This window comes from Thalassophryne amazonica, chromosome 1 (genome assembly GCF_902500255.1).
Source record: "Thalassophryne amazonica chromosome 1, fThaAma1.1, whole genome shotgun sequence".
Classification (NCBI taxonomy): Eukaryota; Metazoa; Chordata; class Actinopteri; order Batrachoidiformes; family Batrachoididae; genus Thalassophryne; species Thalassophryne amazonica.
The window spans coordinates 31582841-31610284 of record NC_047103.1 but is presented as its reverse complement, the minus strand read 5'-3'; positions in this window follow the sequence as shown (position 1 = coordinate 31610284).

The following is a 27444-nucleotide window of genomic DNA, read 5'->3' as shown; positions in this document are numbered from 1 at the left end:
ATGGATACAGTATAAATCTAACTACCACAGATTGATTATATATCTTTTTTTGCAAACCCAATCACATGACAAAAAAGTGATGATGTCACAAAAATGGATTTACAGAGAGGTTTGAGATACTGTCACAAAATGTAACACCTTTCTTGATGGTATCACGAAAAAAACTAAATGTGAGACTGAGCCATCTTTTGCTGTGACTGGAGAAACTGCATTCCACTCCACTGGTCATGCAACAGAGCTTATATCATGCAGAGACAGATTTTCTTAAAAACAAGATGCAAAGTCTTGGAAAGTGACATGATGGAATGTCTTCTCTGAATAATTTGCAGACCTAGTTTACAAGGATTTTCTGGGGAAATTATTTTAAAGTGACATGGAATTTCTCACAAAGTTGCCATAAGTCACATAGGCATCTCAAGCCCTGACTTGATACAATTTCTTGTATGAATATCCTTCTCTGATGCACTCCACTGTGAAGCTGTGGCTGTGAGTGGAGAAACTGTTGATGCAACAGACAAAAGCAGCACTGTGCACAGGCACAGAAGCATTTATCTTCTTCTGAGTTGTCTTGGTAGCTTCACCCACAGGTCTCATTCTTGTATAGGTTTTGCTTTTAAGTTTTTATTCCTTAATGATTGGTTATGTACCAATGCCATGACTTGACTAAATAAAACTGGATGGAATAAGGATGATTTGTATTTAAAATAACCTTGAAATTTAATTTGTTCAATGATTTATGCACTCTGTACATGGTGGGACTGTGTATGCAATAAGGGCCATTATTCCCAATTGATCAATGAGATATTTTTAGCCCTTTTAATTAAACCTGAAATCTTTGTTGAAGTTCAACTCATTTGTGGTAGTGGACACATATAAAATTGTCAAAATTATGTTGTGTCTGAATACTTATGGACCCAACTGGAATTTCAAATCAGTTTCCTGTTGGAGTTGACATTCTTATGGCCCCTTCACACATCACACGATCGAGGCTGAATGGCACACGAAGGGGGATTCAAAAGGCAGTTGTGAAAATTAGAGTCGACTCTGATGTATGTGCTGCTGAGTGCATGTGCTGTAACCATTTGGTTACAGCACATGCACTCCACATTCGCATTGCACCCATGCTGGAAACCTCATCGAATGATGTCAAGATGAGGTCGTATTGCCAACTAACCATGGGCATAACATTTGTACAGCATGTCACCTCGATTCTGGCCGAGCGTGGGTCGAATGGCCACGTGGCTCTGAATTTTCATGAGTGCCATTTCAATCCTCCTTCGTGCACCATTCAGCCTCAGTTGTGTTAGGGTTAGGGTTAGCTAACTGCAGAAGCTTCCACAGCTAAATTTCTTGCTCTGTAGTCTGACTTCTGTCTCAACTCTTGTAGAAAAGAATAAACAGAAGCCAGGAAAAGCTGGAGTTTTAAACCTAACCAGACCCCTCCTACCAAGAGGCAGACTGCTATTGGCTAGTGACTACCAATTGCTCTAATTAGCACCTATTGTGCTCTAGTTAGCACCCTCCTTAGGCCAGGGTAGCTGTCCCTCCTAATGATGGGACTGACGCCTCTCCTGACGACTCTCGTGCTGACTCTCCTGATGATGTGAATGACTCATTACCATGAACAAAAGGCTGAGAATGCTTTGACCTGAGTATCCCATTCTAAACAGGAGACAAAGCTTGTCTCAGACCCCCCCAGTTAAGGATGGGTTTCAACTGTTTCACATACAATGCTTCTTTCACTCCCCTCTCCAACCAATTCTTTTCTCTGGCTAAGATTTTAACTTCCTTGTCCTCAAATGTGTGTTTAGTGTCTTTAAGGTGGAGATGAATTGCAGACTGAGGTCCACCAGTGCCCTCTCTGTGGTGCTGGTATAGCCTTTTGTGCAACGGCTGCTTAGTCTCACCTATGCAATGTTCATTACAGTTTTCCTGACATCTGATAAAATACACTACATTGCTCTGTTTGTAACTAGGGATCCTGTTCTTAGGGAGAACTAATTTATGTCTCAAGGTGTTTAAAGGTTTAAAGTAAACTGGGATTGTGTGCTGTCTGAAGAGCCTCTGTAATTTTTCCCCTACTCCTGCTAAATAAGGGAGAGACACTGTTCTTCTTCTTGGCTCTGTCTCCTGTCTGTCTGGTCTCTTTGTTCTTTGGGATCGTGGGTACCCACATACTGTGAGGGCTTTCCATATATGTTGTTGCTTAGCCCTTCGTTCTGTAGTTGTGGGCACCTGCTGGCTTCTGTTATTCTTTTTTACACGAGCCAAGAGAGAAGTCAGCCTAACAGAGCAAGAATTTTAGCTGAGGAAGCTTCTGCAATTAGAAGCAAAACGTCACGTCAAGCAACCCAGTCCGGTAGAAGATTCAAGCTTCTCTACTATGGAAGCCACCTGGACAACTGAGAGCCATCACAGAAAACATAATCCAAGCAAATAATGTACAATGTGAAATAAAATATTGTGTTTGCTCAAATATATATTTTAAATCATTACTGTCTAAAAGTCTAAATGTGAAGCCAACTCATTTTCCTGAATCTTTATTTGCTTAATTTTTCATTTCCTCAAAAGCAAATGACTATGATCATGAGTAATAAGGCTTTGCTGTTGGGTATGCCATAAAGGAAGAAATTGCTCAAAATCACCCATAGGTCATAAAGGGTTAATGAACTGATTTGGAGTTTTATGTTGGTATATTAGTGGGATTGACCTAACCTAATCAAATGTGTAATCCTACCCCAAAGGCATTCACTTCTAAATGAAGACCAAACAGATATGTAACTGGGTGTAAAAGTTATTTTATTCATAGTGAGAGATATTTGCCAAGGTAGTCCACCCCGGACCAAAGATGACTGTATTGTGTTGTGGATAAAGTGATGGAAAGCAAAGGTTATGCTATTGTTCCGGACCTTTCCACAGTGTGAGACCATCACACGATACATCATTCTGTGGTAAAATTGAAACATACACACACTTTTCTTCAGTGAAAAAAGTGTGGGGCCTAAAACAGAGCCCTGTGAAACACCATAATTTATGGGTGCTGAACTGGACTGGTGAGGCCCAACGTATACAGAGAAACATCGGTCTTGAAGATAAGATTTGAACCAGTCCAGTGCTGTGCTTTTAAAACCAGCATAATGCTCCAAACGGGACAGTATGATACAGTGATCAACCATGTCAAAGGTTGCTGTCAGATCTAACAAAATTAAAATCCCAGAGCAACCAGAGTCAACAATTAAAAGATCATTTAAAACTTTTAGAAGTGATGTTTCAGTACTATGAAGAGATTTGAAGCCAGACTGATTTTTTTTTTTCTTTTCTTTCAAAAATGCCATTAGAGTCCAAATAAGACTGCAATTGATCATAAAGAATTTTCTCAAGGATTTTAGTCATGAATGGCAACTTTGAAATGGGGCGATAGTTGGCAAGAATATTGGGATCCAATATTGGCTTTTTAAGGAGTGGGTGAACCACAGCATGCTTTAAAATTCTTGGAACACAGTCAGATAAAAGGGAAACCTTCAAAACATTTAGAATTTACGGCCCAAGGACAGATATAACACTTTTTAATAATAGCACAGGAACAACATCCAAAGGTCTTAATTGCTGAACAACTTTATGCAATTCAGTTAAGGCCAGATGATGAAACTCAGCAAAGGCCACAGTGCACTCAGAGTTTAAATTAGAATCAGATAAGTGAGACACTGAAATTGAAGCCCTAATGTATGACACTTTTTCAACAAAAAATGACAAAAAAAAATTCATCACACAGTGGTCGAGATAGCACAAGTCCAGATGGAGACTCTGGGTTAACCAGTTGATTCAATACATTAAAAAGAACCTGCAGTCTGTGACTGTTACTTGAAACAAAGTTAGACATAAACTGGGCTTTTGCTGACTTAACAGCTTCCTGATAATTAGTAAGAAAGTCTTGAAATATTCCGAGAGAAACATGCAAATTGTCCTTCTTACATTTACGCTCCGCATGCCTGCATTCACGTCTGCGTGCACGAGTGGTCTCATTGTGCCAAGGCTCCGATGCAGACTTGGAGCACTTGGTCACAAGTGGAGCAATAAAATCTAGTGCATCTGTGCAGACAGAATCAAATAACATTAAAAGCTCACAGTTTAACCCTCTGGGGCTGATGCAGTCGCATATGACGGCTAAGACCAAGCTTTACTAAATTATAAATACCTTTTTAATGATATGAGATAGAAACTTACTTTTTTTGCTGAAAAGTTAACTCCGGACTCTTGAGCCAGCCATCGGCCATCTTTGTACTCCTCATACAAGCTGTGTGATGACGTGAGCAATGTGAGTGTCCAGTCGGGATTGGTTCACCGTCACATGGTTTTCCAAAATCCAATCGTAGGGCAGATTTACCTCACGTGAAAAGCCAAAGATCATTTTCATGAGTGATATGTTACTAGTTGGCCTGTTTGAATAGCCCCCTGGGTGCTCCAATGAGTACATACTATTGGTCTCCAATGCACCCTGCGTCATTATGCACAGCAATCAGTGAAAGCAGACGGAGAGCCTCTGATGACAAGCTCACGTGCTCAAACAAAGTGTGTAACTATTAAGATTGCTCCACTAGTTTGCATGTGAATGTTACTGGATAACTCTGTTGCTTTCTCGGCGTAAAGCACTGTTTACCATATCAATGGAGCGAGGGGGAGGGCTGCTCTTCAGACTGTAAGGAGCCAAAGTGGTCCAAAGTGTGAATGAAAGCTGCTTTAGGAGCAGCACGGAACACAGTAAAAGTAGAAGTTTGTGATGTAACCTTTGTGTAATAGCAGACAGAAATTGCTTTGAGATGAGACAAACAAAACACATAGACCATTTTGTATATGTTGTTCAAAATTTGCATTTGTGTTTATTGTTTGAACCTTTTTGTTGTACAGTCTTTTACACAAGACCTCAAATTACCTTTATAAAGTGTCAAAACAGTTGTTTATTATAGTTTGCTGTGTGTTTTGAATAAATGTGTGAGGAAAATTACCACTTTACTTTTTCCTTTCTTATTTCTGATTGTAAACCTTTATTACACTTATAAAACACAACAAAAGCATATATATTATGAAAGCACAGGTTGTCCTGAAAAAAAGAGACATAAAACTTGATTGTGGGATGCAGGGAGAGCTGTTAACAGCAATAATAAAACATTTATGCCAAGCGAGTGAACTCTCCAAAAAATGTCCTTGGACCCCAGAGGGTTAAATCACTTGGGTCACAAAGTGAGGAAGGCACAGCAGCCAGAAATGCATTGGTAAATTACTCTGCAGACTGAGAGGTAAATGCGCACATGGCCTGTTTCCATGTGTACCTATTGTGCCCATAGTTGCTTACTCAAGTCTGGTGCACTTGATTGGCTGGGCACACCTGACTTAGTAAATTAGTGTTGGATGCAGCAGTGAAAATGGGAAAACATGTAGGACACGTGACCTTCAGGAGCAGGATGGTGATCCCTCCCAGAGAATATGTCCCAAACATTCAGATTTTCAATTTAAAATCCTAGGGTTCTCATTTGGAAAACATTGGTTGTGGCTGTAAATCATAAATGTGCAGTGATGCATATGTGCAGTTTGGCTGAAAATGAAAGAGACACAGTTAACATGAGCTTCATGGCGTCTATTACAACTAATGGGGGCATACAGATGTCTATGAACTCATGACAAATATCACCTGCACAGCAAAGATTATTAAAAGTCTAATTATCCATATCAAATACCACAGATGGAACAATTAGAACAGGGATGCTCCAGGCTGCCTGAGCAGATGGTTTACCCATTTAAGGAATGCACAGACACATGTATTATTAACACTGAGCTCAGCATTTTTAGGCTTTTTATGTTATTTTCCTATTGCTGTGGAGTATGGGATACATGAGGTCATTTGGGACTACTTTGAGCCTATCAATGATGCTTTACACAAACTGAGCCATTAAGCATTTGTCAAGAATATGAGTTCTGTGGGGACGCTTGAAAATTCAAGACCTATTTTTCTCAACTCACACCAATAAATCAAGTTTAAAGCAGAAAAAAAAAATTAAATCATGATAGTGGTGTTGTAGCAAGAATAAATCTAAAATGTAGTGTTTACACTGACTTAGAGACACTGTTTGTTACTATGCACACCAGTGGTGGTACAGGGTATTGCAATTATTCATATGTTTGTTTATCTCTGTGCAAACTAACTATGAAAAGGGGAAGCAAAATCTCACCAAATTTCATATGAATATTGCATTGGTGTATGCATACAGATGTTTATATTTTTGATGACCTTCACATTTGACTGATTTGCTCCAACGGTGAGTAATAAAACACATTTTTCAGGATGTCTCTACAACCAATGTGATAGAGATTCTTCTACTATTATTTCCTATGTCTTTTATTTCTAGTATGTACTTTATTTTTAATGCTCCTTTTGAAATCATCTCAGTGCTTTTATTGTGACGGTTCCTTTCTTGCTAGATGTTGGCTTTACTTTCAGTGCACTTGGGGATCCAGTTTCTCATGCATGCTCACTTCCTGATTAATTGAGTTACACATTATTTAACCATCATAAATCCTCCACTACAATGCCAGATTGTCTACCAACTTTCTCATGTTCACGTCCAGTGTTTTGATTTCCCTCTACTGACCTTTGTTTCTTTCAAGCATAGCCTGCACTCCATTGGACTTCCTACGTAGTATATTTGATTACATTGCTAATGTTTCTAATGCTGCTGGATTCTCCTGTTTGTGCTACCCTCCTATACACTTCTGCCTTTTTAATTGATTTGCTACTGAACCCACACCTGTGTTCAGGCCCGGCGCCAGAAAAAAATATTAAGGGGGCGATGAGTTTATCACAGGGGGCGGGGTCGCCCCCCCCCCCCAAAAAAAAAGTGCGCACCGGAGGGTACATGCCTCTGAGCATGCGTAATGAACTGGGTGCGCTCCTAGAAAGCTCATGTATTTAGGCTACACCGTTGTAAGAGACTGACTGAGTAAGAGTAAAGAGTGATGACAGTATTTTTTAATTATTATTTGAATGTATAGACCCTCGGTCAAGTGATCTCCTGCATACCACAAAACCAAACCAACAACTGATTTGAGAAACGACACGAGACAGTAGATTAACCCCACATACAGCCCTCCATCACAAGCGCAAACAGTGCAATTGGGCATGACAGTCACACAAGGGGTCAAAGATAAACCTTTCATGTAGATATACAGTGGTCCCTCGTTTATCGCGGGAGTTACGTTCTAAAAATAGCCTGCAATAGGCGAAATCCATGAAGTAGTCAGCGTTATTTTTTACAATTATTATAGACATTTTAAGGCTGTAAAACCCCTCACTACACACTTTATACACTTTTCTCAAACAGGCATTAACATTTTCTCACTTTTCTCTCGTGTGTAAACACTCTCAAAGTTCAAACCTTAGTAGAAAAATAAGACCAACCTGTTTTCAGGCTCAAACATTTGTTTGAGAAATAAAAATAGAACGTTTTCCTATAAATAATTATGATGGCTTTTAGAACTAACGAATTTAATTTTAACGATCAACCTACGAGGTTGGACACATAAGAAATTATTAATAGTGACTGACCAGTATTTCACAGTTCCTCTGATCGCACCTCTTCGTCCTGGTGCCGCGCCACTGTCGCGCCTTTTTCCACTCAAACCTCACTGCAGGTGTCTTTTTCCAAGTGAAGAACACAGTTATGGGTAGTTGTTGGCGCTCTTTTTTCTTCTGGGTGAGAAGATTCTTATAAACAGACACGCAGAACACAATGCGCGTACTCTCCCTTCATGCCGCAACAGGTGTCCCGTCATCTCGACAGAACACTGGCCTGCTTGATTGAGGTTCAGAGCACAATGCACTATAAAAAAAAAAGCATGCAAAATTGGACTAAAAAAAAAATCTGCGAAACTGCGAGGCGCTATATTTTCCAGTATTTCTTTTTATTTCTTTTTTATTTTTATTTTTGATAACTCTCACATCTGAGGGGGCGAGGTTGATGATGTGAGGGGGCGTCACCCCCAAACACCCCCTCTTGGCGCCGGGTCCGCCTGTGTTACTGACCGTGACAGTTATTACTAATGCAGCCGGTCAGCTCTCAGAAGCTAAGATTGGTGGGTCCTGGTCTGGCAGACCAGGGGCTGTGTGTGTTTCTCCAAGTCAGGAAGGACATCTGGTGTGGATCTGTGCTAGATCCACTGTGGCGACCCTGAACAAACCAGGAGCAGCCACAAAAGGCAGACAGCAACATTAGTTCTTCCCACTTGGGCCTCATTTATTATGGAGCTTTGCAGCCAACTGTTGTTTCTGGTGTCAGTCTGCTTAGCAGCAAATGAAGACTGTTGTGATCTGCCATTGGTGTTTTATGCTCAAAGGTCTCCAGTAGTGCAACAACCAACAAGATGTGAAAATATCATGGATACCATTTGATTTAAACATTACTTACTAAGACCATAAGGACACCATGAAATTATGTCATATTCTGTCTGTGCCCTTCCTCTGAGTTCAGGACCTCTATTGCAGACCTGGCAGTAGAGCACACAGTGCAATGTGGGCATCATTCTTTGATTCCAACCAGTGCAGCTGTCATTTTTATGGCCATCACACAGTTCTTAAATCTTCAGCTGTCTTCGTTTGTGCGCCCATGGCTGGCCGTGTCGGTCTAAAAATGAAGGATGCCCAGGCACAGTACTTGGTGCCGAGATCATCTGGCACCAAAAAGCCTTTGTCCTATACATGACCAAAAACCTTGTTCTAAAGTCCAACACAGAATGTGTCTACTATTCATAGCACGCAATACTCAGAGGACTTCATATGGGGGGGGGTCGTGTGCATATACAAGCAGCACATCAAAGTAGTACCACATTTATTTAAAAATAAAAAAAATGATCATTGGCTCAAAAGTAATAATTAAAGACACAAAAACTTTGATGTTTATGATTTACAATATGTTTACACTGATTTTCTTCCTCCCAGGTTGCTGATCATACACTAAGATACATAGTGACCAGCGCTTTGTGACAAAAACAAAATGACAAAACACTAATTACGCGCTTCGTCAAAAGATAAAAACATTTCTCTCACTGTATGTGCATGGACTTTCTGCATACTGAGGATGAATGCAATAAGTGGTAATCCAAGTCTCAAAACAGTCACTGCATGTCCAGTGTTACTATGTCTCCTGTCTGCTTATGCTGCACACACTTTGGGCACATGGTTTGTGTCCTCGCCAGAAAACACATCATCTCTGCATAGCAATCCATCAGAGAATGGAGCACATGTCTTCAGAGGAGCTCGGGTTTCTGTCATGTTTTGCCCATAACACATTTGTGACTGATGAGGGCACAGACTCCATCAGCTTGGTGCCCAGCACCATATTTAGTACTAATAAGTCATGCCACATCGACAGGTCCATCACACCCCAAATGTACTTGCTTTTGTTTCAGTGTTTCAGAGTGAGCACCACAGACTGTCAAAGTATGGCCTCTGGTATCAGAATCAGTTTTGGAGAATGCATCTGTCAGTCTGGTGTAGTAAAAGAATATAAATTTAACCAAGGAACTGTTGCATTGATAAGACATGATAAATTGCAGGTTTTGCAGAGTCCCTTTGCTGTCAAGGTATGATGCTTAGGTTCCAACTCAGCAGGTGAGACAAGAGTGTCTCATCTCAGACAGAGAATCATACTCAGATCCAACCTGGTACTATGCAGCAGAAGCTCATCTGCAAGAAGTTTGCTGCAACATATTCTCAACGTCCTGATGGTAATGACAGTGGAGTGGAATGACAACTCACGCACAACACCAAACCCGCTCACACATACACTGTCTGTAAGATGCACACAAAGGAGTGATAGTGTGGGTACAAAAGAGACTTGGGCTCGTTGATCCTCTCGGGAAGAGGTGTTGAGGTGGGGGTGCAGGGGGTGGCTGTTACTTCAGATCAATCCCCCTGCACAAGAGTGACCTCTGGTGTTAGATCAAAGCTCTATAACAACAAAGGCGAGACATCTTGCATTTTCTCCAGCGTCACACCTGACAAAAGAATGCATTAGAAAAAGTTACATTTTTGCAATAAGATACAAATATGATTCAGTAAATTCAAATATCTTGCATGCAACAACATGCCTTATTGCACTGCAGGGTGTTGAACGCTCTTTTGGTCAAGTCATTCAAAATGCATAGATTGTGCAACACCTTTAAGGAACAAACAAAGATATTTTTGTCATCCGATGCAGTTGTGAATGGAAAAATCCTGCTTTTTCCCCTTTGTGCGCATCCAACGCCATTTTCCCCATACGACACAGTTAAGACAAAGCACACTGCTCCTTGTTTAACTGTGCACTAGATCCAGTAGGAACAGCTGCAGCAGTGTTCCGACAAGAATAGGTAATGAGTGGTTTACTGTTCAGAGAAGTGGGGGTGGGGGGTGGTTTGCATTGCTTTGTACAAAGAAGTGCATAGCTGACATTTATGGACTAAAGCCAGCAGGAAGTTAATTTATCATACATAGAGACAGAATATGAGCAACTCCAAAAAGCTTAACGGGGTGCTTTCAAAGTTTCCTAATAAATGAAAAAAATGTCATGTAAAAAGAGGGTACGAGGAGGATATGAACCTCAGCAGAGAATGGAATCTTCTTTGCTTGATATTTTGCAGGTGTTTTTACATTTTTGATGTTTCACATAGCAGGATACTGAATATGCTGTATGTTCTATTGTGGACCCCACATTTTGATTTGGCAGCTCTATTGTACAGAATTTTAGGGATTGCGGCTGCACCTACACTTTCTCAGGCCAGTGTTTCTTTTGTTGCTTTGCTGTCCCTCTTGCACAAAGATTTATAGAGACCATAAGACCGGATGTATAATGCATGAGGTCGGACTTATAAATATATCAAACAATATCAATAAATAAAATGTAACCCACCAGCATGAGTAGTTTTAACTGCTGACTATGACTTCTTGGTCAGCTTGAACACAGCAAAATGCATATTTTATCACAGCAGTCCTGAGACAGGAAGCACTGTTTGAGTGAAATATATAGATATGTATATTTCATAAATGGTCTCAACTTTAGTCTACTTATGAAAAACATGTACTGTAGCTTGTAATACATTTATGGAAATATTGTAAATGTTCAGCTTGTTGCCATTTGATAATTTGTTTTTTTGTTTTGTTTTTTTAAAGCTATTTTTCATCAAAGTAAATTTGTTATGGTTAGAGGTCCGGACGGAACCGGACCGAAGATATTTATTGTAAGGACAAAATAAAGATGCTGCGCTGGAGGTGACTGCAGAATGGAGAGTGGCCCGCCTCCTGGCAGTGAAGATGGGAGCTGGAGTATCCCGAGCCAGTCTTGAAGGAGAACTGAAAGTAGAGATTCAGGGATCAGGACCAAGTAGAACACATGACTCAGAGACCAGGCACTAAGGGAAATGAAGACACAGATGGTGAGTGAATGCACTCGAACCACTGGAAGCCTTAAACAGTCACAGTTTAAGGCTTAAAATGGCATTGTTCACAGTTCAGGGAATAATGTTCTCCTCTTTGGAAATAAGGTTTACTGTTCTGAAAGAGTTCACGGGTCATTAATTGTCTCCAGAGGTCAGAGGTCAAGTGCTGCATGTTTGTGACGCAGTTCGAATTAAGCAGGAGTTAGACACCTGGCCTCTTAACAGTTCAATATCCGAGTTCATGCAGTTCTTAGGAAACGTTCTTGGAACAGTTCTTTTATCTTAGCACAGTCACAGACACGAACAAGTTAGAACTGTATCCCACTGAGAGGAGAAGAAACTTAGCTGGCATGAAGCATAGCCACGCTCTGAGATGAGATCCAAGGAGTTCCAAGGTTACTCGGTATGCAGGGATCCATGTACTAGGAACCAGGGTAGCGTGGGAGCCACTCAGGAAAGTGTCTGGAACACCAGGAAAGACAGTTTGCTCTAATACGGGAATTAGAGAGTTGGCCATGTTACCTTGAGTTTAGCTGTGGGAAGGTCCGATGTCTTAGGCACATGGGAGCGGCAGGAAGATGCGGTCAAGATCACAGAGAAGCATTCAGGCTTGGTCCTCATGTAATGGTCTGGGTCATGGATGGTGGAAGAGTTCATCACGAACCTGGACCCAGGAAAGGTACACCAACCAACCAGGAATCCGCCCTACTGAGCAGAAAGTCTGAGTTTATATCCTCTGCCACACATCAGCTGCTCATTCCTTCCAGGTGTGCAGCAGAGGTGAGCATTAAGGAGTAGCCGGTGTAGAATATGACAACAGGTTTAAAAACAGAATATAAAACCAGGGATCAGGGGGGAACCATGACAGTACCCCCCCCAACGGGAGCCCCAGCACCTTCCCAGATAGAAGTCCCTCAGGAGAGAAGGGTCCAGAATCAGGTTCCTCTTCACCCAGGAGCGCTCTTGTGGTCCATAACCCTCCCAATCCACCAAATATTGGTAGCCCCGACCCCTGTGTCAAACATCCAGGATTCTGTTGATGGACCAGGTGGGATGGCCTTCGACTATCCGGGCAGGAGGAGGAGCAGGTCCGGGAGGATAGAGGTCACTGGAAAAGACAGGCTTGAGTCGTGAAACATGGAACACTGGGTGAATCCCTAAGGACGCAGGCAGACATAGCCGTACGGCTGTGAGATTAATAATCTTGTCGATTACAAAAGGCCCAATGAACCTGGGAGACAGTTTGGGTGATTCAGTTTGCAAGGGAATGTCACGAGAGGACAACCAGGCTGGAAGTCAGGGGCTGGGGTCCTCCTCCTAGCTGCATGGCTACACATCTGAACTTGAGTGTTTTTGGGAGCAGCCTGTGCTTGCTTCCACACCCAACAGCATCTAACGAAAAAATGAAACAGGGCAAAAATGGTGTGGTCAGTCCACACCACAAAAGGTACTGAAGCTCCCTCCAGCCAATGTCTCCATTCTGACAGGGCTTCTTTAACTGCTCACGATTCCTGGTTGCCGATATCATACTCACTCTCAGCGGGCATTAACTGCTGCAAATAAATGGCACATGGGTGCATTCTGTTGTTCTTCACAGCTCTCTGGGACAATACTGCTCCTAACCCTAACTCAGAGGTGTCTATTTCAACAATAAATTGTCTCTTAGGGTCAGGTTGGATGAGTATTGGTTCTGTGGAGACGCAATGTTTCAGAGTGTGGATTGCAGTGTCAGCTCGTGGAGTCCAGCGGAATGTGACCTTGGGCGAAGTTAATGCAGTGAGAGGAGCTGCGATCTGACTGTAACCGCGGATTAGGGGTTGACAAAAATTAGCAGACCCTAGAAACTGTTGCACTTGTTTGCGTATGTACGAATGGGCCAATCAGTAACAGCTGTAACCTTGGAGGAGACTGGATCAATATGGCTAGGAGATGCTATGAACCCACGGATGTCGTGGGGCTCAAGAGGAGCAAGGAACCGCTCGGGAGACAGGGTGACCAATTTTGGGGTGGTCTCACAGGGTGGAGACGCGGAATACAGGCACCTGCGGTCACGAGCCTCACTTCACTGGTTAACTGCCCCAGATGGCCAATCAATTTGGCCGTTGTGCTTGATTACCCATGGGTGCCCAAGAACTAAGGGAGACGAAGAAGGAACAATGAAAAAACGGATTTGCTCCCGATGATCATCACAAATAATCAAAGTGATGGGTTCGGTCTCATGGGTCACTGACAGAAGGAGAGTTCCATCCAGGGATGTGACAGAAAGAGGAACAGCCAACGGAAAAACAGGAATTTGAGCTTTGGTTACACTTTCAGCCCCAGTGTCCACCAGTGCAGGAACTGAAATGGAGGAATCTCGGAAAAGAATTATGGCCAGGATTTGCATGGACCCCGGTGACCCACCCGTGAATTTAGCACAACTCACTCGCAAACCAGAGGATCCTTGGTTCAAATCCCAGCCTGACTGGATAATCACTAAGGGCCCTTCGCAAGGTCCTTAATCCCCTAGTAGCTCTCGGTGTGTAGTGAGCGGGGTGACATCGGAGTGAATGTGAGGCATTATTGTAATGTGCTTTGAGTGTCTCATGTAGATGGAAAAGCGCTATATAAATGCAGGCCATTTATAACATGCATGTGTATACAATGAAACTGAATGCAAAACAGCCACTCATCAAAATAAAGTTATTATTTATTTATCAAGGTATTCCTGCAGCACCTCTGTAGAAACTGTCATGAAAACTACTGAACATTTGGATAACTGGGAAAACTTCAGCATTTAAACAATATAATTTCATTACCAACCATAATTAATTATCCAAAAAATATCCTGCTCAAAAATAAATAAATAAATAAAGGAAAACCTTTTAATCAGGGTATACCAGCATGCCAGTTCAACTCATGGGATGTTGATCTGGACAGTTAAGTAGAAGAGGGCATTGTTAATCAGTTTCACCTGATGTGGTATTGATGAAATTAACAACAGGTGCACTTAAGAGGCAACAATTGTACTGGGTTCTGGGTAGGCATTCTTATATAGCAGTCTGAATATCGGTCCCTCCCAGCTGCATCTCGAATTTTGTTTGTTTTTTTTCCCCCCCATTCTGCCTTACTCAGCTTGGTTCATGCTCATTTGTACTAAGTGTGATGGGTCCCTAAACCTGTTCTTTGGCCTCTCTCTTCTCTTCACACCTGGTGGCTCCATCCTGAGAATCCTTTTCCCTATATTCAATGTATCCCTCCTCTTTACATGTCCATACCATCTCAATCTGACCTCTCGAACTTAAAGATGCCCAAGCTGTGCTGTCGCTCAGATATGTTCATTCCTAATCCTGTCGATCCTCTTTGAGGACAAAAAATAAAAAATCAACACAACACAAACTGAAGTCCATCAGTGGAACATTGGCCTGGAAGATATCATATAGGTGATAAATCAGGACACAAGTAACCCTAGTTCACAAGATGTTTAAAACAAAGATTTGGGCTTTCTGTGTGCTCATATTTGTGTTTGACATCTGATAAAATCACTGAGCTCCTCCATCTGTTCAATTATTGGTTGTGGTTTAACCCGACACATGACTACAACCATAAATTCAACCTCTCACTTTTGCTCGACATGCAGCAGAGTTGATACTGTTGAAATTGACAGGGATGCATGTCAGTGCAACAAAAAAGTCCATTTTATAATCCATAGTTATCATCTTTGAGTTGGCCAGAAGCCACACAGACATGCAGTAGTGCAAAGAAACCTACCTTCAGTCACAGTCCAAATAAAGTTACTGCCAAAATGTGGCATTTATGAGGCTTTATCAACATCAGTGGTACTGATAAAGTGCAATCACACTTTCCATACCCTTTAGATTCTCACTGCTTTTGCCAGATTCAGGTTTGGAGATGCTTGATAATGACTGACTCATGTTTCTCCTCCATTTCAGATTGCCAGCAGTACAGTATCTATCTCCATTACATGGTCACAGATGGATAATAAGGCAAGCCTAGCACCACTCAGAGAGCAGTGCTGTTCCTCCGAGAATACACCCCTGCCATCATATTCAAATGGACTTTCTACGAGCTGTCCCCTTGCTCGGCCTGCCACACAAAGGAGGATAGTAAGAGGTGTGGGAGGAAGGCGGTGGGGAGAGGTGCCGAGATGAGAGCAAGGTGGGCTGATGAGAAGAAGTCGAGTCGCTGTTGTCTCTAGGGGGAACATGGATGCCAACAGTGAGACTCTCTGCAGACACAAGAATTAGATCATTTGGAAATTCAACCCAGTCCTCTGCACAGCAATTGCTCTTCTCCTTCTGCTGCTGCACTCCTCTTGTCGTTTTATGCCCTTATTGAGGCAGGTTGGAAGAAGCTCTGAGACAGCCTGACACAGGCACAGACTACCTCTAAAGTCCTTAAAATGTAATTGAGCCTTCCAGGCCGCACCACTAATTTGTGGAACTCTGCCCACTAGGTAGCATCGTGACAAAAAACGCATTGGGAGGGGTAAGCCAAGGAGCATTGGGAACAATGACTCCCTCAGACGCAAAATGTTAATTGGTTCTTTACAATTGACAGGGGTAATACAGGTTGGGGCTATGTGGAGGAAAATTATCAGAAAGGGAACGGTGAGAAAAAATGATGTTTGTCAGTAGAAAAACATTGCACTGAGAGCTACAAAAAAATCTTCAGATAATTTTCTAGTGATGTTGAGTTATGGCAAACATTCTGATGCAATATATGGCAGCAAATAATAAAATGAAGAAATGAAATGTACATGATACAAAGAGAAAAACACTTTATCTCCCAATGAGGACAGTTTTTGTGAGTTGGCCAAGTCAAAATGAAAAAAACAGTTTAAATTACACAGTGGGAAAATACTGCTATAAGAGTTGTTTAAACATAATATAATCATACAGTATTATGGATTACATCTTCCCAGTGAATTCTGGCTTTTCAAATCGGCACAATGACTATGAGCAGTCATTTTTTACACAGTCAGCTTGTTCACACAATACCCTGCTTTTCCACTTTGCTAGGGCACAGGATAACAGCATTTTCCTACACATTAATGGAGCTGGAAATTTGACATGACCTCTGATGTTGATCACTGACCAGTCTGAATGTAATTCAGATATTTTACAATAATTTACATTTACCTTTAAAAGGTTAACCCTTTAATGGTAACTCAACTGTTGATATATGCTGCATTCTGTGCATCATTGAAAACATTAAATATTATAGAAACCTGATACATATTCATAATTAAATGAAATGTGATGAATCTCACCTTTAATGGTAGCCAATGTGAAAACTGAGTTATATTTACATATGATTTTCTATGAATAAATAACACCAGAGTGTAAGTTGTGTTAGGAAAATAAAAGACACACAGACAACAAATGAGACACCAGGGGAACGAGGTTTTGAGGTTACGAGATCTTTTGTTATTTAAAGCTTTAAAAAGGTACATGTCATACAGAGTGTAAGTCTGATGGCAAAATACGAGTACATTCAGTTTTCATGCCACTTATATACAGCCCCAAGGTGTTCCAAAGTCCATTCAATGAAGTCATTTGATAGTATAAGACAGTCACTACCTCTTCCATGGCATTGTTCAATCATTATGGTAAATATATTTTACAGAGCTTTAACAACATTAACTTTTATAACAACAAAAACTATTTAAAAAATATGACTTAAAGTATGAGTAATTGTCTTTCATTAAATGTTGCATGATCTTTTGCAACTATGTGTGGTGTTCTCATAGCCACCACACACACAAAAAAATGTTGCTACTACTAATACTACTACTACTACTACTTAAAAATATAGCTCACATATTCATTTTTTGTTGGAACTGATTTTGTGTTGACTTGCCAATCAGAAAGGGGGTGGGCGGGGCATCAAACACTACTTCTTTATAACTCTTGGGTGCCCCAAATTTTTGTACAGTACTGTATATTAATTCTATTTATAAAAAATAGAAATATTTATATACACATTCATAATTTAGATCACATAATTGTGAGTTACTATCTCTGAAACGTGAAAGACGTGCAGGCGGATTGCAGCGTCGGCTCGCAGCCGCCGCGACGCTCCGCCACAGGAAAAACACCTCTGTTGGAAGCCTTGAGGACAAGTTGGAACATCTCCAGCTGATAAACAATTTCTCATATACTCACTCCACTGAAAGCCATCAAAAGCCGCCTGGATTTTACAAATGGTTATCAACACGGAGGTGTTTTTCCTGTGCCGCCGCGCCGTGTCGGCTTTCATTAAAAAAATCTCCTTTAACAGTGGAATATCCGGATAAAATGCTGAAACCGACTTCTTCTGAAACTTCTCTGTTCTCTCACGACGTCCTGGATCAATAGAGCCTGAAATGTGGAGGTTTTAAGCTTGAAACAGGCTGATGACGCTGCCTGAGAGCGCAGCGCGACGTCTCGCACCGTGAAAAGTCCTTAAAGCGACAGAATCACCTCAAAATCTCTCATCAGCTGTTAAAATTTTCACTGAAAACCAGCTTAATTTTTCGAACCATGTCCACTTCGATGTGTCTCACAGGTTTAGAAAAAATTTTGATCAAACAAAGCGCCAGTCTCTCAGCAACTTCTCAGACAAAGGAATTCCGACGAGGGGCTGGACGACTCCTCCCACAAGGAGTGCTCACAGGCGAATGACGTCACCGACAGGCATGGAAAAACTCACGCATGTGCACGAGGGTGCAAGCATGTCTGACGTAAAAACATATGAATGAAATCCATATAGTTTTTGAAAAAAATAAAAAGGACCTATACTTTACGGACAGCCCTCGTGTATATATATATATATATATATATATATATATATATATATATATATATATGTTTCCACATTCTTGAGCACACACAGACAGATTGTAAGGATGGTACTTGGAGCTGGCTACCTTAGAGGATGAACAGTTTGGTTTTATGGGAGATACGTGAACAACAGACAACTACTGCAGGAGAATAGGAAAAAAAGAAAGGGCGTGTATGTCATGATTACTCATGGTATATCAAGAGAATTGTAGCTGAGTCAGAGAGACAAGTTTCCAGTTGTAATACAACCCAAATCATAATATGATAAAATGATAAACTGATTGCACTTACATAGCACTTTTCCAACTGCATTAGATGCTCAAAGTGCTTTAGAATAATGCCTCACATTCACCCCAATGTCAGGGTATGGGGGGAAAATGTAAGGGAGGTGTACAGCAGTCATAATTGGCCATTATGGGCAAAATTGTAATAAATATCATTAGGGCCATAATTTTGTCAATTTTAATGTAGTCAACTTGACAATGTACACCTCCTAATTGGAAAATGCTGGTACACTATGAAAAATGAATGAAAATGAAAACCTCTTCCAGTTTATCAGATAAAGCCTTTTTTTGATTGATCCTAAGCCTCTGTGTGTGAGTCAGCATTTGTGTCCCCACACTCTCTGAGCCACACCGTCTTAAGGGCCCCTTCACACATAGTGCAAAGTTTGGACAAAGTGCACACTTAGTGCACATGGCGCAGGAATTGTGTGCAAACTGTGTAATGTCGTTCCTACCTCCAACACCTCGTAGACCTGTTGCTACAACTATTTGTACACACAAGAGCCTGAAAGACAGAGTGTGTGTAGTGCGAACCCATCGCACCCTCTTGTGGCAGGTGCCGGCCAAATCCCAGGTGACATGCACAAACACCTAACACCACTCGCATGGCACTTAGAAAAATGTGTGACCAGTTGCACTCTTGGCACGACAACAGACTGCAGACAATCACTGTGGTACTGCTGTGAACAGGGGCGTAGGTTTGCATATGGACCATAGGGACAAGTCACAACCAATATTTTGGGATGGCAAAATAGTCCCTACCAATATTTAGAATTTTTTTTATATAACAAAATCATTCACTATTTTTTTGCGAACTCGATACTATAATTTTAGTCGTCACGTTTTGTGTTTTCGATGTGCCAGAGTGACAGGGTTACCCATGTTGCAATTTCATTAGCTCACGTTCTTCTCACATGGACGTAAACAAAGCGCATCTCGTGGCAGGCAGTGCTTAATTTGTAAAGTGGGAGGTCCCAGAGCGCAGAGGATGGGTGGCTCCGGTGCAGTGTTGCCAGATGTACGATAATTATCGTATTTGTACGATAGTTTTGCCCTCTGTACGATGTACGATCAATAAATGTACGATCAATAAATGTACGATCAATAATGGGAAAAAATCCAATATGTACGATAATTTCAGTTGGTTGCCCAAACACGCATCTCTCTCTGACACCCAAGAATCATTTTGCAGGTGTTGCACTCAGGCGGCATCAAATGCTGGCTTTGGGCGACAGGGACAGTCATTTGAAAGCCCGCCCCCTCTCCATACAAAGTAATGAGTTCCCATTCAATCTCTGCCGTGACAGGAAGATTCCCCAACCAACATCTTTTTTTTTTTTTTTTCGAAACTTTATTTCAACAAATGCAATAACAAACGAACAAAATACAAGAGCAAAGAGATATACAAGAAGAATAAAAAAAAGTTAAAGTTCCTTATGGAGGTGTCAACATTTTTTTCTGTGTTCAACAAAATCTGCACAAGTGGCCATGGCATCGGATGACGACAGCGACCTCGAGGTTGAATTCGACTCTTTCTAGTCTGGTAATTAACACGTTTGTGTCCCTTCACAGAAAAAAAAAATCTTTCTAGTCTGGTAGTGCATTTGCTTGTGCATTTGCGTTCTTTTTGTGCCATAGTTTCCCCATTACTATAATTACTGTTTAAAAATGTGACATAAAATTCTTTGTAAATTAAAAAAAGAAAAACGCTAAAATAGCTACGTTGTATGCGTTTTGTTTGTGTACGATAATTTCTCCCAAAATACGATAATTTTGAGGTTTTGGTACGATTATTTCATATCTGGCAACACTGCTCCGGTGCAGAAAAACAAGAAGGGCAGGGGCTTGCGAACAATGCTGTGCGCCACACTTAAAATAAACTGCACACCCACACAAACACGCACACACACCTTCACAAATGACACTAACACCCTGCCTTTTCCTCAAAAATTACTACATTTATGTTTGCTGTCTGTACTTTTCTGTCACTTTTGCGCTCTTTTTCATACTTTTCCCTCGTTTCAAAAGTCACCGAACGCACTTTACCGTAATATATGCAACATATAGCATACTGTTGGAAAGCACGGGTTCTTGGCTTGCTGTCAGTGTTGAAATTTTTCAGCGTGAGGGCTTACATGAGAACTTACGGTAATGAGAATCAGCGGCGCACTAGTGTGAAACTTCCGTGTTTTTCCTCTGCGTTATGACATCACAGGCTTACGTTTACCGTAATACACCATATATATCATTGTAAAGCCCTTTTTTTTGTTGGCAAATTAGGTTGCCAGATACCTACAACTGCATTATTGATGAAGAGAATAGATTATACATCTTGGTTGCAAAAACTTTTTTTTTTGTTAGCTCCACAAGTATTTTTTTTGTTGTCTTGTTCTCTCAGGTGTAGGCCTATAGAATAGATTCATGATTTTGGGTGCAATTTTGTTATTTAAGCTATTTGTTTGTCTGCCTACACACTTAATAATGTAAATAAAATGTTAAATTATTCAGCATTATGTCGTCATATGTTATGTATTATGCTGTACTTGTGCATCTAATGGTATGAGTGGGTTAGGGGGTGGTGGTGGTGGGCAGGGGGGCCGGGGGGGTATTGTCCCTACCAAAGCTGAGACCAAACCTACGCCCTTGGCTGTGAAATTTAAGTTCCCCACAAGTGTGACTTTGCAAACACACACACTGACACGTGTGTGCATGCTCTCCAGTCACGGGAGGCGTGGCTTCTGACAGAAGCAGCTGTGGTGATCTGTCATTCTGGACATTCCAGCTACAGTGCGCACGGAGCGGACACTGACAGCTCCCCAGGTTGAAACGGGCCATCAGATCAGAACACACAGCGGGCGATCTGACCGTCACGTCACCCACCCAGCTCTGTTCCACATGACGCGGTGTCTGTGCTATGGTGCGCCATCCACAAGACGCGTGTCTGGCAGGATACACGGCTGATTGGACGCACCTGACTAGTAGATGTGGACATGATCAGAGCACACTGCTTCTCATTCATGTCATTTCATGACTGTATGTCTGTGACCATAGGCATCACCAGAGGAACAGATGGATCATATTTGTATTGCTTGCTTGATAAATGCGATGTTTTTATATGGTGTAGGATTTAAATTTTTGTAATACTTCCATGTCCTTCCTGATATGAGGCAGCTTCCCGCAGCTTTCTAACGTACCGGCTGGTTTTTATTTTTTATTTATTCCACATAAGCGGCTCGATGTGGTTCCACATGTACCAGCTGGTTTTTAATTCTTCCACATAAGAGGCGCGATATGGTGCACCTGGCACTGTTCCTGCTTGACGGACACCGGGGCGTGCACAAACTGTTGCACCGGGTTCATGCACGTCTGCCCATTGGCGCAATGTTTTGTGCACTAATTTTGAACTGTTTCATGCTGTTTCACCGTTTTCGTCCAACGCTGTCCACACTTTGCACTATGTGTGAAGAGGCCATAAAGCATGATGCCATGGCCTTATTCAAAAATGTCACCAAAGTTTGTCATTTTTCCCCAATTTATAGTTGCTTCCATATTGATGGTTGTGACCATTTTTTTTTTCAATATGATTTACATACACCTGCATTAATCAAGCTGAGTGACAAAATTAGCTACATAAGCATTTAGGTCAGCCATCTTTACATACTATGGTTTTCTTTGGGCACCTAAAAGTGCTTTATTAAGGTTACAGGAATAAGGAAGTCATTGTTAGTGCATCTGGATAAGCATATGAATCAGTCAATCGCATTGATGGTTATAAGAAAGCAACTTTGCATGTTGGTGGCACATGGGATGTACTTGGTAATTTTTGCAGCAAGATCACAGTTTTTAACTTCAAAACATTAACCTCTTCTTATTGTAGTTTCATAGCTGTGTAATGATGTCATGTTCCTTTTTGCTTGTACATCCAACTGGGGTGTAATGATTTGGTTCTGTCAAAAACATTAGTTACTGGTATATCTTCAGGAATATTACATGTACTCCACACTTGTACCTCCACCAGCCATCTGCGTAGTGAGGCAGTCATACTGAACATCATCCAAAACTTGTAAAAAATGGGTTGAGAAATCAGAGAGGGGTCATTAAGCACCACGTTGGGATATAGAGAGACAGCTAGTGAGACACGCAGCTCCAACTTCATCAAGATTAATTACTGACATCTGGTGCCTTGGAGGACCTAGTTAGTAACCCCCCGTTTTCCCCGTGGTTGAATATGAGTTATCGATAGCAGGAGGAGAAGCAGGAAGCACAGGCAGAGTTGACTCAAATATCTTTTGTAGCATTGTGTGGCAAAACTGTATAACGAAGGTAAACAGTAAGAAGGTAAATTGTGACAAAAACCACTTGTAGATACAGGTCACCTCAGCTCTGGTACCTCATTACCACCACATCCACCACTCTACAGTACCATCACATGAGCCTTGTGGCAACAAACCATGCAGACAACAACTGATCCATCCACCTGAAAGTAACCATTTCTCTGTTGCAGCCAGGTGATACATGGGTATCCTTAACCATGTATACCCCTTTCCAGTTGTTGGGAAACTCAACACTAATGCATCAGTGCGGTGGATAATGTGGAACGAAGAGTGCCACGTGGCAAAAAAGTTGGTGATCATCTGTCTCCCTCACCGTTTTGCACATGGTCATTTAACAACACCCAGAACAGAACGAGTATTAAAGATTTCCAGTTTCCAGTCAGGAGGTGCTGAACAATCTAGGGGGAATCCCCAGCACCAATTACACTTATGTTTTTTCTTGATTACACCTGACCCTGAGTAGGAGCCTGTCTCATTTAATGGGTGGGTCAAAAATTCATATTAAAAAATAAACACCTGCCTTAAATAAGACCCAGTGTTGCAGACTGAACGGTCCACCCCTAAAAATCATTCTGCCTTTTGCATCTGCTCATGCGTCATTTCGGAACACAACAGCACGTCTGAGATGGAGTCTCTTCACCCAAAGCAATCAAATGGATTAATGGGATAATTAACCATCAGATGATAACGGTAAAACCTCTTAAAACTATTCTAAAGTCAGTTTTAAGCAGAAACTCAACAAAATTCCATGATGCTTTGAAATGACCGACGTGCAGTGAACGCATCAGCTAGCAACTTGTTTAGCCACGGTGCTCTGATCACTTCCGCCGCCTTTTATGATGAAATAATGCTGAATTTATGTGGAAATGATTGTTGCACAAAAGCTTCAGATATCTGTCGCTGAGATAGATGATGACTGGAGTGCAGTTTGAAGCAGAAACGAGGTGATAATCTGTGTTACACACTGTTGCCTGTGTGCTTGCTCTGGTAAGGTAAGAACTTACTTGTGTGAAGTGCCTTGAGGCAACGTAGAGTGATTTGGTGCTATATAAATCGAAGTTATGTTAATAAGACCCAGACTAAGGACCTCAGTGGGGTTGATAGTTGGACTGTTTGGATTTAGGGGTGGTTCCAGAGTAGCATATATAAGATGCCTGGAAGTAGGTTTAGGTTTGAGACATTCCACCAGTGGTGGGCACAGTTCTGATAATCTGTGTTGTGTGTTGGGGGGGGGGGGGGGGGGGGTTGGCTGGACAAGGTTGGGTTGTTTTGTGTTTATTTTCCTTCCCAGGTGATTTGGGGCTGTTCTCTGAGGAAAATGTGCTGCAGAAGAGTCTCTCTCCTCTGTTATGATGATTGGCTGCACCTGTTGCATTCTCGTGCGGCTCTCTATCAGGACAATCCACGACACCTGTGATGTTCACATGCAGATCTGAGGACTTCCAGCTGGTACCAATGTAGTGATGAAGAACTACAACCCCTGGCAAAAATTATGGAATCACCGGCCTCGGAGGATGTTCATTCAGTTGTTTAATTTTGTAGAAAAAAAGCAGATCACAGACATGACACAAAACTAAAGTCATTTCAAATGGCAACTTTCTGGCTTTAAGAAACACTATAAGAAATCAAGAAAAAAAATTGTGGCAGTCAGTAACGGTTACTTTTTTAGACCAAGCAGAGGGAAAAAAATATGGTCTCACTCAATTCTGAGGAATAAATTATGGAATCACCCTGTAAATTTTCATCCCCAAAACTAACACCTGCATCAAATCAGATCTGCTCATTAGTCTGCATCTAAAAAGGAGTGATCACACCTTGGAGAGCTGTTGCACCAAGTGGACTGACATGAATCATGGCTCCAACACGAGAGATGTCAGTTGAAACAAAGGAGAGGATGATCAAACTCTTAAAAGAGGGTAAATCATCACGCAATGTTGCAAAAGATGTTGGTTGTTTACAGTCAGCTGTGTCTAAACTCTGGACCAAATACAAACAACATGGGAAGGTTGTTAAAGGCAAACATACTGGTAGACCAAGGAAGACATCAAAGCATCACGACAGAAAACTTAAAGCAATATGTCTCAAAAATCGAAAATGCACAATAAAACAAATGAGGAACGAATGGGAGGAAACTGGAGTCAACGTCTGTGACCGAACTGTAAGAAACCGCCTAAAGGAAATGGGATTTACATACAGAAAAGCTAAACGAAAGCCATCATTAACACCTAAACAGAAAAAAACAAGGTTACAATGGGCTAAGGAAAAGCAATCATGGACTGTGGATGACTGGATGAAAGTCATATTCAGTGATGAATCTCGAATCTGCATTGGGCAAGGTGATGATGCTGGAACTTTTGTTTGGTGCCGTTCCAGTGAGATTATAAAGATGACTGCCTGAAGAGAACATGTAAATTTCCACAGTCATTGATGATATGGGGCTGCATGTCAGGTAAAGGCACTGGGGAGATGGCTGTCATTACATCATCAATAAATGCACAAGTTTACGTTGATATTTTGGACACTTTTCTTATCCCATCAGTTGAAAGGATGTTTGGGGATGATGAAATCATTTTTCAAGATGATAATGCATCTTGCCATAGAGCAAAAACTGTGAAAACATTCCTTGCAAAAAGACACATAGGGTCAATGTCATGGCCTGCAAATAGTCCAGATCTTAATCCAATTGAAAATCTTTGGTGGAAGTTGAAGAACATGGTCCATGACAAGGCTCCAACCTGCAAAGCTGATCTGGCAACAGCAATCAGAGAAAGTTGGAGCCAGATTGATGAAGAGTACTGTTTGTCACTCATTAAGTCCATGCCTCAGAGACTGCAAGCTGTTATAAAAGCCAGAGATGGTGCAACAAAATACTAGTGATGTGTTGGAGCATTCTTTTGTTTTTCATGATTCCATAATTTTTTCCTCAGAATTGAGTGATTCCATATTTTTTTCCCTCTGCTTGGTCTAAAAAAGTAACCGTTACTGACTGCCACAATTTTGTTTCCTGATTTCTTATAGTGTTTCTTAAAGCCAGAAAGTTGCCATTTGAAATGACTTTAGTTTTGTGTCATGTCTGTGATCTGCTTTTTTTCTACAAAATTAAACAACTGAATGAACATCCTCCGAGGTCGGTGATTCCATAATTTTTGCCAGGGGTTGTACATTTAAACCAGCAGTGAGTTGGATAAGATTGCTGGAGAATACGACCTTGTGACGACCGTGTGGGGACGCTGAGGGCCATTTCAGAGTCTGACATTAGTATTTTATGTATAGCGCAAAGGGGAGAAAAATAAATGTGTTTTCTTTTGGAACTGCTTCTGATTATTTCATGCTGGTTTCAGTCAGATACTGGACCGCTCCTCACGCCGCGTCTTATCCATAACAGAATTCTCCGGCCAAACTAATATGGACCCAGCAGCAGAAGCAGTTCCATTTCAGGAGAAAGTCCAGAAGCACCTGGAGATGATTTGGGAGCAAGTGCAGCACCTTTCGATTCAAATTAAACAGACAGACGCCTGTGTTATGGAGCTTGTAGCTCAGGCTGTTCCGCTTCCTGTGGTTGCAGCTCCGGTTCCATCGAGCCTGGTGCAGATAAATTCGCCGTCTGGAGATTCGGCTCCTGAACCAGTTATATGTCATCCGGAGCCCTATTTGGGAAATATGGAGGCTTGTGCGCCGTTTTTGATGCAGTGTTCTTTGGTTTTTGCTCAGCGACCGGCGTCTTTCTCCTCTGAGAGTAGCCGAGTCGCATATGTTGTTAATCTGTTGCGAGGTAACACCCTGGCGTGGGTCACGGCGTTGTGGAGCAATAAATCATCACTGCTAGAATCCTTTGATGAATTTTCCCGTGAACTTCGTTTGGTTTTTGATCATCCGGTGAAAACAAATACCGTGGTTCAACGATTGCTGAACCTCCGACAGGGGCGACGAAGCGCAGCTGATTATTCTGTGGATTTTCGAATCTTTTCCGCTCAGTCTGGTTGGAATGCTGCTGCTTTGAGGGGGGTGTTTGTAAATGGGTTGAATGACTCCCTGAAAGATGAGCTAGCCGTCCGTGATGAACCGAAGGATTTAGATGAGTTAATATCCTTGGTTATTCGTCTAGACGATCGGATTAAGGAGTGTGGATGAGAGAGAGGGCGAGCGTCCGAGCGGGGTGTTTTGTCTCGGGGTTTTCCCCGACATAAGTCCGGACCGCCTCTTCTTCGTTCCTCTGAGACTCCTCCGATGGGACCTCTAGCTCCTCTAGTGGACGAGCCAATGCAGCTTGGAAGGGTCAGAACAGCCATATTGCCCCGGTCAAACGAGCATCAGGAGACAGCATCATAATATGGCTCCAGGTGTTTTATGGACATTTTTGTGGGATATAAATGGGAGTTTTTGTGAACCAGTTTTTGTGTGTAGCACTTGAGGTAGTTCTGGTGGGGTGAACAGGCTGGCTGGTCGGAGTTCGTTTGGACTCAGGTAAGCGTGTGTTTTTTTTTTATTGTTTATAGTTATTTAATTTTTGTTAGTGGAATGGGTTGTTTTATTTTGTTG